This window comes from Haematobia irritans, chromosome 3, assembly GCF_050003625.1.
Source record: "Haematobia irritans isolate KBUSLIRL chromosome 3, ASM5000362v1, whole genome shotgun sequence".
NCBI classification, from domain to species: Eukaryota; Metazoa; Arthropoda; class Insecta; order Diptera; family Muscidae; genus Haematobia; species Haematobia irritans.
In genome coordinates, this window is record NC_134399.1 from 87502755 (window position 1) to 87513815 (window position 11061).

The 11061-nt window shown below is 31.6% G+C and overlaps 1 protein-coding gene across 1 annotated transcript in view; it reads right to left on the reverse strand.

Annotated features, from left to right (window-relative positions):
- Window positions 1-9266, reverse strand: part of kek4 (kekkon 4) — a 324301-nt gene extending 315035 nt beyond the window's left edge. The window contains exon 1 of the mRNA XM_075300539.1: window positions 9056-9266. The gene's annotated coding sequence lies outside the window, so the exon portion shown is untranslated. The remainder of the gene's footprint in view (window positions 1-9055) is intronic.
- Between the last annotated feature and the right edge of the window lie 1795 nt (window positions 9267-11061).

Here is an 11061-nt window from a genome sequence, read left to right on the forward strand (position 1 = left end):
AAAAGGCGTCACCAAAAAGGTAGTGAGAATGTTTTTTTTTCGGATTCGGCCGTGGTGCCAAATTGACGCAGAAGCGATGAATTTAACATGGACTTGTCATAGGACGAATGTCCACCATTTCAACAGCCGCTGCATTGCCATCACTTCTTACTTCACTTCACTTCAGTGTTTTGAATGTGAATTAAAAATGTTTGTGATATTTTGGCAAATTAATAATTTTTAACATTTTTTTATGATTTTTAATGCATTATAACGCTTGTCTGGAACGTTTGTTACCAAATATTTTCAAAAATTTGCAATCTTTCTAGGAAGGATTTAACATTTTTTCGGCTAAATTTAAATAATTTGTACCATTTTATAAATTCTTAATATGTTTTTTTGAAACAAAAAAGAAATAAATTTCCCATTAAAAATATGAAAAAAGCGGGTTATAAAAAATTGACTCAAATGAACTTCCTGTGCAGTTAAAATAAAGAACATTTTTGGGAGGGAATTTTTGGAAGGTCTTTTAAAGTTGTGCCTTGAGAAGAACTTCCATATTTTTTGCTGGGTATTTGATCCATAAATAAATGCGGAAATTTCCCGTCGGCCAAGCTTTTGTATTAGGAGATAATTACTTGATAAATCTCCATATACACCCCCTGTCCTTGGAAGCTGTAATTTTAAATAAAACCTCTGCCAACGTGCCATCTGAACCGGTCGTTTGGAAGAATGTTTGTTTCACCAAAGCCACTCGAAATTCTTTACATTAAATTAATGGCCTCTAATGTCCATAACTGATAGACCATTTATATATCGATGTTTCACTATTTTACTTCTGTAGAAACAATATTAGTAACTGTCCAACTATTTCTGTCATCTGTTGTATGGTAGTGGTTATTTAAAATTCCGCCCGTCCTAATTTATGGCAGTTTATGTTTGTTTTATGTATCCAACACATTACATTTTTTAGCATCTAAACTTTTTATCTGATTAGCCCAACATTTTGTTTTTTGTGTATTTTTCTTTTTTATATAGATTTATTTTTTATAAAATGTCTGGAAGCCTAATTAGTTTTTGAAATTTTTTGTTTTTATAAATACATATTCTGGAGATTGTTGTTATCTATCCATATTTTGATGTGGTCTCTATATAATCTTGTGTCGTATTTTAAATTATTGGCCTGACATTAAAATGTAGAGTTCTTTACATCCCTAAAATGCTGAGATTTGTCGTCGAGTCGTATCAAATTTAAAATTAGCGTTTTTTGGACATATAAACACATATGGCAAAATATAATACTTATATCGGTCTATTTTTGGAACACTACATCTTAAAATTACAATTGGAGTACTGTTAAAATGAGATTTAGGTACACCACATGGAGTCGACTCCGGAGTTGGAGTCGAGGCTAGTAAGAAATGCTGGAGTCCGAGTCGGAGACGGAGTAGAACAAAATTTTGTCGACTCCACAGCTCCACAGTTATGCAACACAAATTGTGTATATTAAGGACTTTAATTAAAAGATAATTCATAGGCTTTGCTCTATATGCTTAGTTTTTTAAGAGACGTATCTTTGAAATTTGCATCCCACAATTGAAGCCATATGTCTTTGAAAAAAAGAAAAGAAACAATTAACAAGTATAGACGGCCGTAAGTTCGGCTAGGCCGAAGCTTATGTACCCTCCACCATGAAACTTCTTCTAAACACACAATCGAATTACTTGGGTTGCGGAAACGCTTGGCAAGGTATCTTAAAACCTCCTACCACCGTCTTCTAAATTGCAAGTAAGTCCATACGTGGTATATATTAAATTAAAAAAAAACCGATTAAATACATATATAATTCAGTTTGACAACATTTTCTATAGAAATAAATTTTTGACAAAATTTTCTATAGAAATAAAATTTTAACAAAATTTTCTATAAAAATAAAATTTTGACAAAATTTTCTATAGAAATAAAATTTTAATAAAATTGTCTATAGAAATAAAATTTTTACAAAATGTTTATAAAATTTTCTACAGAAATAAAATTTTTACAAAATTTTTATAAAATTTTCTATAGAAATAAAATTTTAACAAAATTTTTTATAGAAATAAAATTTTTACAAAATTTTCTATAGAAATAAAATTTTTACAAAATTTTCTATAGAAATAAAATTTTTACAAAATTTTTATAAAATTTTCTATAGAAATAAAATTTTAACAAAATTTTCAATAGAAATAACATTTTGACAAAACTTTCTATAGAAAAAAAAAATTTGACAAAACTTTCTATAGAAAAAAAATTTGACCATGAGTATGAACCGATATGGACCAATTTTTGTGTGATTGGGGATCGGCTATATATAACAATGGACTGAAAAATCTAAGTGAGTCTAAAACTTAATCGGGCTGCCACTTTAACCTAACCTAACTATAGACCGATATGGACCAATTTTGGTATGGTTGTTAGCGGCCGTATACTAACACCACGTTCCAAATTTGAACCGGGTCGGATGAATTTTGCTGTTCCAAAAGGCTCCGGAGGTCAAATCTGAAGAACGGTTTATATAGGGGCTCTATATGTAATTATGGACCGATGTGGACCAATTTTTGCATGGATGTTAGAGACCATATACCAACACCATGTACCACATTTCAGCCGGATCGGATGAAATTTGCTTCTCTGTAAGGCTCCGTAAGCCAAATCTGGGGATCGGTTTATATGGGGGCTATATATAACTATGGACCGATGTAGACCAATTTGTGCATGGTTGTTTGAGACCATATACCAACACAATGTATCAAATTTCAGCAGGATCGGATGAAATTTGCTTCTTTGTGAAGCTCCGCAAGCCAAATCTGGTAATCGGTTTATATGGGGGCTATATATAATTATGGACCGATGTGAACTAGTTTTTGCACGGTTGTTAGAGACCATATACCAACACCATGTACCAAATTTCAGCCGGATCGGATGAAATATGCTTCTCTTTGAGGCTCTGCAAGCCAAATCGGGGGGTCCGTTTATATGGGGGCTATACGTAAAAGTGGACCGATGTGACCCATTTCCAATACCATGCGATCTACATCAATAAAAACTACTTGTGCCAAGTTTCAAGTCGATAGCTTGTTTCGTTCGGAAGTTAGTGTGATTTCAACAGACGGACGGACGGACGGGCGGACATGCTCAGATCGACTCAGAATTTCACCACGACCCAGAATATATATACTTTATGGGGTCTTAGAGCAATATTTCGATGTGTTACAAACGGAATGACAAAGTTAATATACCCCCCTATCCTATGGTGGAGGGTATAAAAACAAAGGCCATATGTCTTCGAAGTAAGAAAAAATTTTCTAAAAGAAAGGAAAAAATTTTTGATTTAAAGAAATAATCTTTAAATTAACTGAAATATTGTATCTTTTGATGAGAGACAAAAAAACTTCAAATATGGGCTAATACTTTTTTTTGAGGATTTTCCATCTTTGGATTACTTTTTTTTAGTTTTGAAATTACGAAAAGATTTTTTATTTTAAAGTGTCTATTATAATGTGGATTTTTTAGATGCGCCCAGAAAAAAGTTAACCCACACTAACAGAAAAAGTTTCGTTATATTAACGAAATGTGTCGTTAAAAGTCAGGCAATGAAACAAATTCGTTAATACAACGAAATTGTTCGTTATTATAACGAATTTTCTGTTAATCAATTTAACGTTTCGATTTATTAGCGAATATTTTCATTGTATGAAAATGTTTCGTTATATCAATGAAAATTTTCGTTGGCTGACTTTTAATGAAATTTTCTGTGTGTGCATCGTGAATGAAAGTGTAGATTTATTTTAGAAAATTGTAGCTAAAATATTTTTCTAATTTGTATCTAAATTGTAGCTGAAATATTTTTCTAAGTTTATAATTTTTGTCAAATGCCTAAAAAAATATTTTTTGTCTGTTGTTTAAGAAAATTTTATATTTTGAGGCAAAATATTGGTTATAAAATTTTTTAAAATGTTTTTAGCGCTATATGAAGTTCAAAACAAACACAATTTTAAGAAAATTTACTAATTTCAGAAACTTGTGAATTCAATTTAATTCAACTTCACCCATTGAAGGTAAATATGAAATATTTTCAAAATCATTAAAATTGTGTACTTCATTTCTATACAACGTTTTCTTTCATTTTTAGTTCATGTCATTAGGTAAGTAAAAAATTCTTAAAATAAGGAAACCTTTCCCACATCTTGCAAAATTTAACAAAATCAACTAATTTTCACGATCTACACTGAAAAGACAGTAAACCCACAAGGAAGAAAACTATCGGTTAGTTTTAGAAAATTTTGAATATTTGTAGAAAATTTTAACTAAACAGTATTATAAACGTTGGCATCACGCCGATGACATAAAAATAAGTAAATATTTTTCGACAAATTCAAGAAAATTTTGTAGTTTGAAGGAAAAAATTGGAGTTAAAAATTCCAAGAATGTCTTTATTGACATACGAAGTTCATAATGGACGTATTTTTGGTAAAATTTACAAATTTAAAGAAATTTTGAACTATTTTGTGGAAGACACGAATTTAGTTAATCATTATGCTTCATTTGAGTATATTCTTTTCCTCGGTTTTAGTTAATTTAACAAACGTACACAAAAACAAGTATATACGGCCGTAAGTTCGGCCAGGTCGAAGCTTATGCACCCTCCACCATGGATTGCGTATAAACTTCTACTGAAGACTGTCATCCACAATCGAATTACTTGGGTTCCGGTAACACTTGCCGATGGCAAGGTATCTTAAAACTTCCTAACACCGTAATATATACCACATAGTCCATACGTGGTATATATTAAACTAAAAAATGCCGATTAAATAAGTATATAATTAAGTTTAAAGTTTCTATAGAAATAAAATTTTGACAAAATAAAATTTTGACAATATTTTCTATAGAAGTAAAATTTGGAAAAAAAATTTTCTTCGAAATAAAATTTGGAAAAAATTTTCCATACGTGGTATATATTAAACTAAAAAATGCCGATTAAATACGTATATAATTAAGTTTAAAGTTTCTATAGAAATAACATTTTGACAAAATAAAATTTTGACAACATTTTCTATGGAAGTAAAATTTGGAAAAAAATTTCTATAGAAATAAAATTTGGAAAAAATTTTCTATAGAAATAAAATTTTGACAAAATTTTCTATAGAAACAAAATTTTGACAAAATTTTCTATAGAAATAACATTCTGACAATGTGTTCTATAAAAATAAAATTTTGGTAGATTATTTTTGGCTCGAGTGGCAACCATGAATATGAACCGATATGGACCAATTTTTGTGTGATTAGGGATCGGTTATATATAACTATAGACCGATATGGACCAATTTTGGCATGGTTATTAGGTTATTAGCCTTATACTAACACCACGTTGCAAATTTCAACCGGATCGGATGAATTTTGCTCATCCAGGAGGCTCCGGAGATCAAATCTGGGGAACGGTTTCTTTGGGGGCTATATATAATTATGGACCGATATGGACCAACTCTTGCGTGTTTGTTAGAGACCAGATTCTAATACCATGTTCCAAATTTCAACCGGATCGGATGAATTTTGCTCCTCCAAGAGGCTCCGGAGGACAAATCTGGGGATCGATTTATATGGGGGCTATATATAATTATGAACCGATATGCACCAATTTTTGCACGGTCATTAGAGATTATATACCAACACCATGTACCAAATTTCAGCCGGATCGGATGAAATTAGCTTTTCTTAGAGGCTCCGCAAGCCAAATCGGGGGATCGGTTTATATGGGGGCTATATATATTTATGGACCGATATGGACCACTTTTTGCATGGTCATTAGAGAACATATACCAACTCCATGTACCAAATTTCAGCCGGATCGGATGAAATTTGCTCTTAGAGGCTCTGTAAGCCAAATGGGGGGGATCGGTTTATATGGGGGCTATATATAATTATGGACCGATGTGAACCAATTTTTGCATGGTTGTTAGAGACCAGATTTTAATACCATGTTCCAAATTTCAACCGGATCGGATGAATTTTGCTCCTCCAAGAGGCTCCGGAGGACAAATCTGGGGATCGATTTATATGGGGGCTATATATAATTATGAACCGATATGCACCAATTTTTGCACGGTCATTAGAGACTATATACCAACACCATGTACCAAATTTCAGCCGGATCGGATGAGATTAGCTTTTCTTAGAGGCTCCGCAAGCCAAATCGGGGGATCGGTTTATATGGGGGCTATATATATTTATCCCTTTCCGACCGTGTACGCACAATTGTGCGGGTAAGTTTAAGTCTCTATAATTTCTTTAATATATGACGTACTGCGATAAGAGCGGCAAAACAATAATTGTGTATGATCTCTCTTTGTCTAAGAATGTGAAGAACCGTTATAAATATTTGCTTTTCCTATTAATTTTGTAGTTTCAGCAGTGTACTTTCCGCATTTGTAAAAATGAGTGGAAGAGATAAGTTTGCAAATAATTTAAAATTATTTAAATTGTGGAATATTTCATCAAACAAGTGTTTTCAACAAAAAAACATATTAAATATTGTATGCAAACAGTAACTTCGTGATTATTTTGTGTTTTTTGATATTTTTACGTCCGGACTTTTACCGGAATTTAGCGGACTGCAACAATTGTGCGTATCCTGAAAAAAACAGGATACAGGATCAAACTGAACAAACTTAATAATTTCAAATGTTCTATGTACACATAAACAACAGAATTCAAAAATTTAGGAAAATCTATCTCGTGGATCGGCTATAGGTCGGAAAGGGTTATGGTCCGATGTGGACCAATTTTTGCATGGTCATTAGAGAACATATACCAACATCATGTACTAAACTTCAGTCGGATCGTTTATATGGGGGCTATACGTAAAAGTGGACCGATGGGTCATTTGCAATACCTTCCGACCTATATCGATAACAACTACTTGTGCTAAGTTTCAAGTCGATAGCTTGTTTCGTTCGGAAGTTAGAGTGATTTCAACAGACGGACGGACGGACGGACATGCTCAGATCGACTCAGAATTTCACCACGACCCAGAATATATATACTTTATGGGGTTTTAGAGCAATATTTCGATGTGTTACAAACGGAATGACAAAGTTAATATACCCCCATCCTATGGTGGAGGGTATAAAAAATATTAGTGTAAAGGAAACTCTCTCCAAACATAATAATTTCATGAACTAAAATAAAGTTAAAATGGCTTTAGTGAAATAGAGAGTTCACTTTTTTTTGAGTGTAAAATAAATTTAAATCGGCTATAACAAATTTCGTTATTTTTTGCTGAGGATGTATAACTGCGATAACACACTACAAAACGAGAATAAAAATTCGATAAATGAGATCTATATCCTAATTTTGATCTTATAGAGCCTAGATTTAAAGCTAGAAAATCCTTAGTTTAAAGAAACAATATCTTTGGCTGGGAATCTATACCAAAGTCCTTAAGAGAGGGTAAACATTTTTGGATCCAAATAAACTTTTTGTTTTTTTTTAGTGTAGTTCGTAAATAGATTTTATTAATTTTAGCATAAATTCAACATTTGAATCAGAATGATTTATGAATCTAAAGTGTACACATATCCTTCATAAATATTGTGTGTTGGATTTGATCACAAATTTTATGTCATATATTTCGAGCTTAAACAAATGATTGTTTTTGTCAAATCGATATATAATGTAAATGTAATAGAATGTATTTGATTAATGGATTACTATGGATATTTTACATATCTTTCCTTCGAAATACACTTTTCGTTAATACACAAAATTTTTCATTATAGGAAGAAATCTTTTAGGGCACTCTTTTTTGTTTTGGTTTTTTTCAAGATTTTTTTTTTTGCACATTTTTATTGTTAAATCTTTTGGAAAATACTTTTGACGAAACTTTTATGGTTTCTTTGTCAAAAAAACTTGTTTCTTTTATACACTATCGTAAGCTTCCAAGTAAGTTACCCTTTACAATTTTGATTTCAAATCGATTTCAATCATTGTTAACAATACTTGATTTCATTTCGTTACATTTTTTGATGTTTTTTTTCTTTTGTTGAAGGTACGTACATGCACATTCGTTGTTAACTCTTGCAAGCATATTATTCACATTCATAGCTGTTCGAGAAACTACAAGTTAAACCATTTCACTAGCGGCTATATAAAGGAACTAGGAGAAAATCAAAAGAAAAGAAAACACATGCATTTTTAATGAATCGGCAACCTCATAGTGCCATTTGAGGTATTCTTATCTTCTTTTTTTTTTTGCATTTAGGTTTTCATCATCATTCAATGTTGCACTTGAGGGTATGCTTCAGAAATTTGGTTTCTTCACTATACACGAGTAGTTGTAAGTGGCCGTGCATGGAATTTGTTTCTTTTCGAATTTTCTTTTACCCTCCTCTTTGAAGAACTTTTCGTTTTGTTTTTTTTTTTTTCAAAAATTTTCACACAAATTCCCCACCATGAACCTGAAAATCACTTAAAGCTGCTTTCAAGACCCTTACTATTATGGGGTTTCTTATTAATTTGTACACTGTATTTTTGTTACATTGTCGCCACTTATTTTCTACATTTCAATCTTTTGTTATTATTTCCTTTATTGGGGTTGTGGCATTTTACTGAAGGTTAACACTTTCTGAACTTTTATTTTGCCATAGGAGATTGATTTACACCTTCATTATTTTACACATTTCGTTTAATTCCTAACATACACACTTATATCCATTAACCACATCGCAATGAGTCGAAAAATAAAAATTGCACTAAACGTGGTAATTGAACAGAGCAACACCTTTATTAGTGGGATAGGTTATTGGCCAGTGTTGCCTTTAATTATAGCCATCATCATCACAGAAAATACATGCATGTGCTTTAGGGTAATTATCCTTGGCATACCCATATACACTCCCCCCTCTCCACACACACACACACACACATATACGCACTTTCCTGCCCTTCACATTTTAATTTTTAATCACAAGTGTAACACATTCTCGCTGAAAAGCACATTCACACACCAACACATCCCCTCTTATAATAAAAGACGCACCATAAATTGACATTTCATATAGTACACATCCTTGGTGCTCGTATAGACCGGATAATTGTATCGTTACTTTCGCAAAAATTGTCGTCGTTCGTTCTACCGTTAATGTTTGTTAGAATATTTCATAGAATATAAACGACCCCCCCATATAGAGTATGGAAGTCGTATTAACATTCACTAATATTGTGTGAAGACGCGCGGATACCGGATAATAACCAACCACGTTGTCTGCAATACTATTTTTACTGATCCCATGAAACCTGATTTTATATCTATGAAATTTGTAAATTCACAATTCAAGTACATGACCTTAACGGTATTATCGGCAAAATATAACAGTTTTCATTATACTCTCTGAGAAGGCGCAGACTCAATGAATACCAGTATTTTATTTCTATTGACATTTTTACCCCCTATTTGTATTACAACTATAAGACATTCTGTCTCTCTATCTCTCTTTTATTCTCTTTAATTAATTCTCTCATATATATTTGTAGCACATTTTGCTTAGATTTTTGGGTATAACAATTTTATTTGTCCAATTCAATTTCATTCCTTCCAGATTACCTTAAGTTTAGTTGCTGTTGTTGATTTGTCCTTTCAGCAGGTTTTTGTTTCCATTCTTCTTCTGTACTGCTTCTTCTTACTCTTCTTGAATCTGTGCCAATGCATTTCTATCGTAGCATAAAACTTAAATCTCTAACAAAGCCACATCAAATAAAGAACAAAATTCATTAAGATTTTTAGTGGTTATACAACAAACGCAAGTTTTATTTTGACAATTAAATGAAAAGTCTAAGCGTATTTCTTAAGAAACTGAAAGCTACCGGAAAGCAGAAAATCCCCTTATGTTGGGACCATTGAAAATACACTGAAAATATATAAATCTGAGGCCAAAGATTTCTTGGCCGTAAAATTCGTAAGTGAATTGTATACAAGGCATATCTTTTTGACATATATATTTTTTTTTCATTGTCTAAAAGTCGATAAATTTTTTCAGAGAAATCGGTTTGTCCTTCAATGCAACAAAATTTTCTTGGACTGAGGTCAATTTGGCTTTAACTCTGACGATACCTAATTTCGCTTTCGATCTAAAATGCGTTTTTGACTATTGCGAAATGATAAATATACTAATTAATTTTATGAATTTTTGTTTTATGCAAAACAAATTGAATAAGAAAATAAACTCAAATTTCGGTTCTAATTTTTGTCCATGATGCAAACTATAACGTCTTAAATTAGGTCGTAGTCAAAATGACGAAGGTTGGCGTTAGGGTGCAAAAGATAAAAATGACTTTCCAGGGTTAATAATTCAGAAAAATTCTTCAAAAATAATTAAATGGTCTTTAAATTTGTTGACTTGATATAATTTTTAAAAATTCCGAAAAAATATTGTCAGAGGCAAAAGATTTCTTGTCCTTAAAATTCTTATGTGATTTTTTTCTTTGCATATAAGACACATTTCTTTGATATATTTTTTTTATTGTCCAAAAGTCAATACATTTTTGAATGAAGTCGATTTATCGTTATAGGTAAGACATTCGATTTAAACATGAGTATTTTGACTTGAAAGAAATTTGTGTTTGAATAAGATTAACTTGACTTTGATAATTCTGAAAAATTCTTCAAAATTAATTAAATCGTCTTACAATTTGTTGACATTTTTTATCTTGACTACAGAGCTTGAAAGCATTGTAAAATTGGAAATGTTCTTCAACACTTTATTTTAAAGACATTTGTTACTTGAAACATAGCATAATTTCTACTTGAAATGAAGTCTAAATTTTGAAATTTAAGTTGTCGTTAACACGTTTCTAGGGACTTTGATAGAATATGAAGAACAAAGTAAAAAAGCTGAAATCAAAACAACAACAACAATGATTAATGGAAACAAGTCTATACGGCCGTAAGTTCGGCCAGGCCGAAGCTTATGTTCCACCATGGATTGCGTAGAAACTTCTTCTGAACACTGCCACCCACAATCGAATTACTTGGGTTGCGGTAACGCT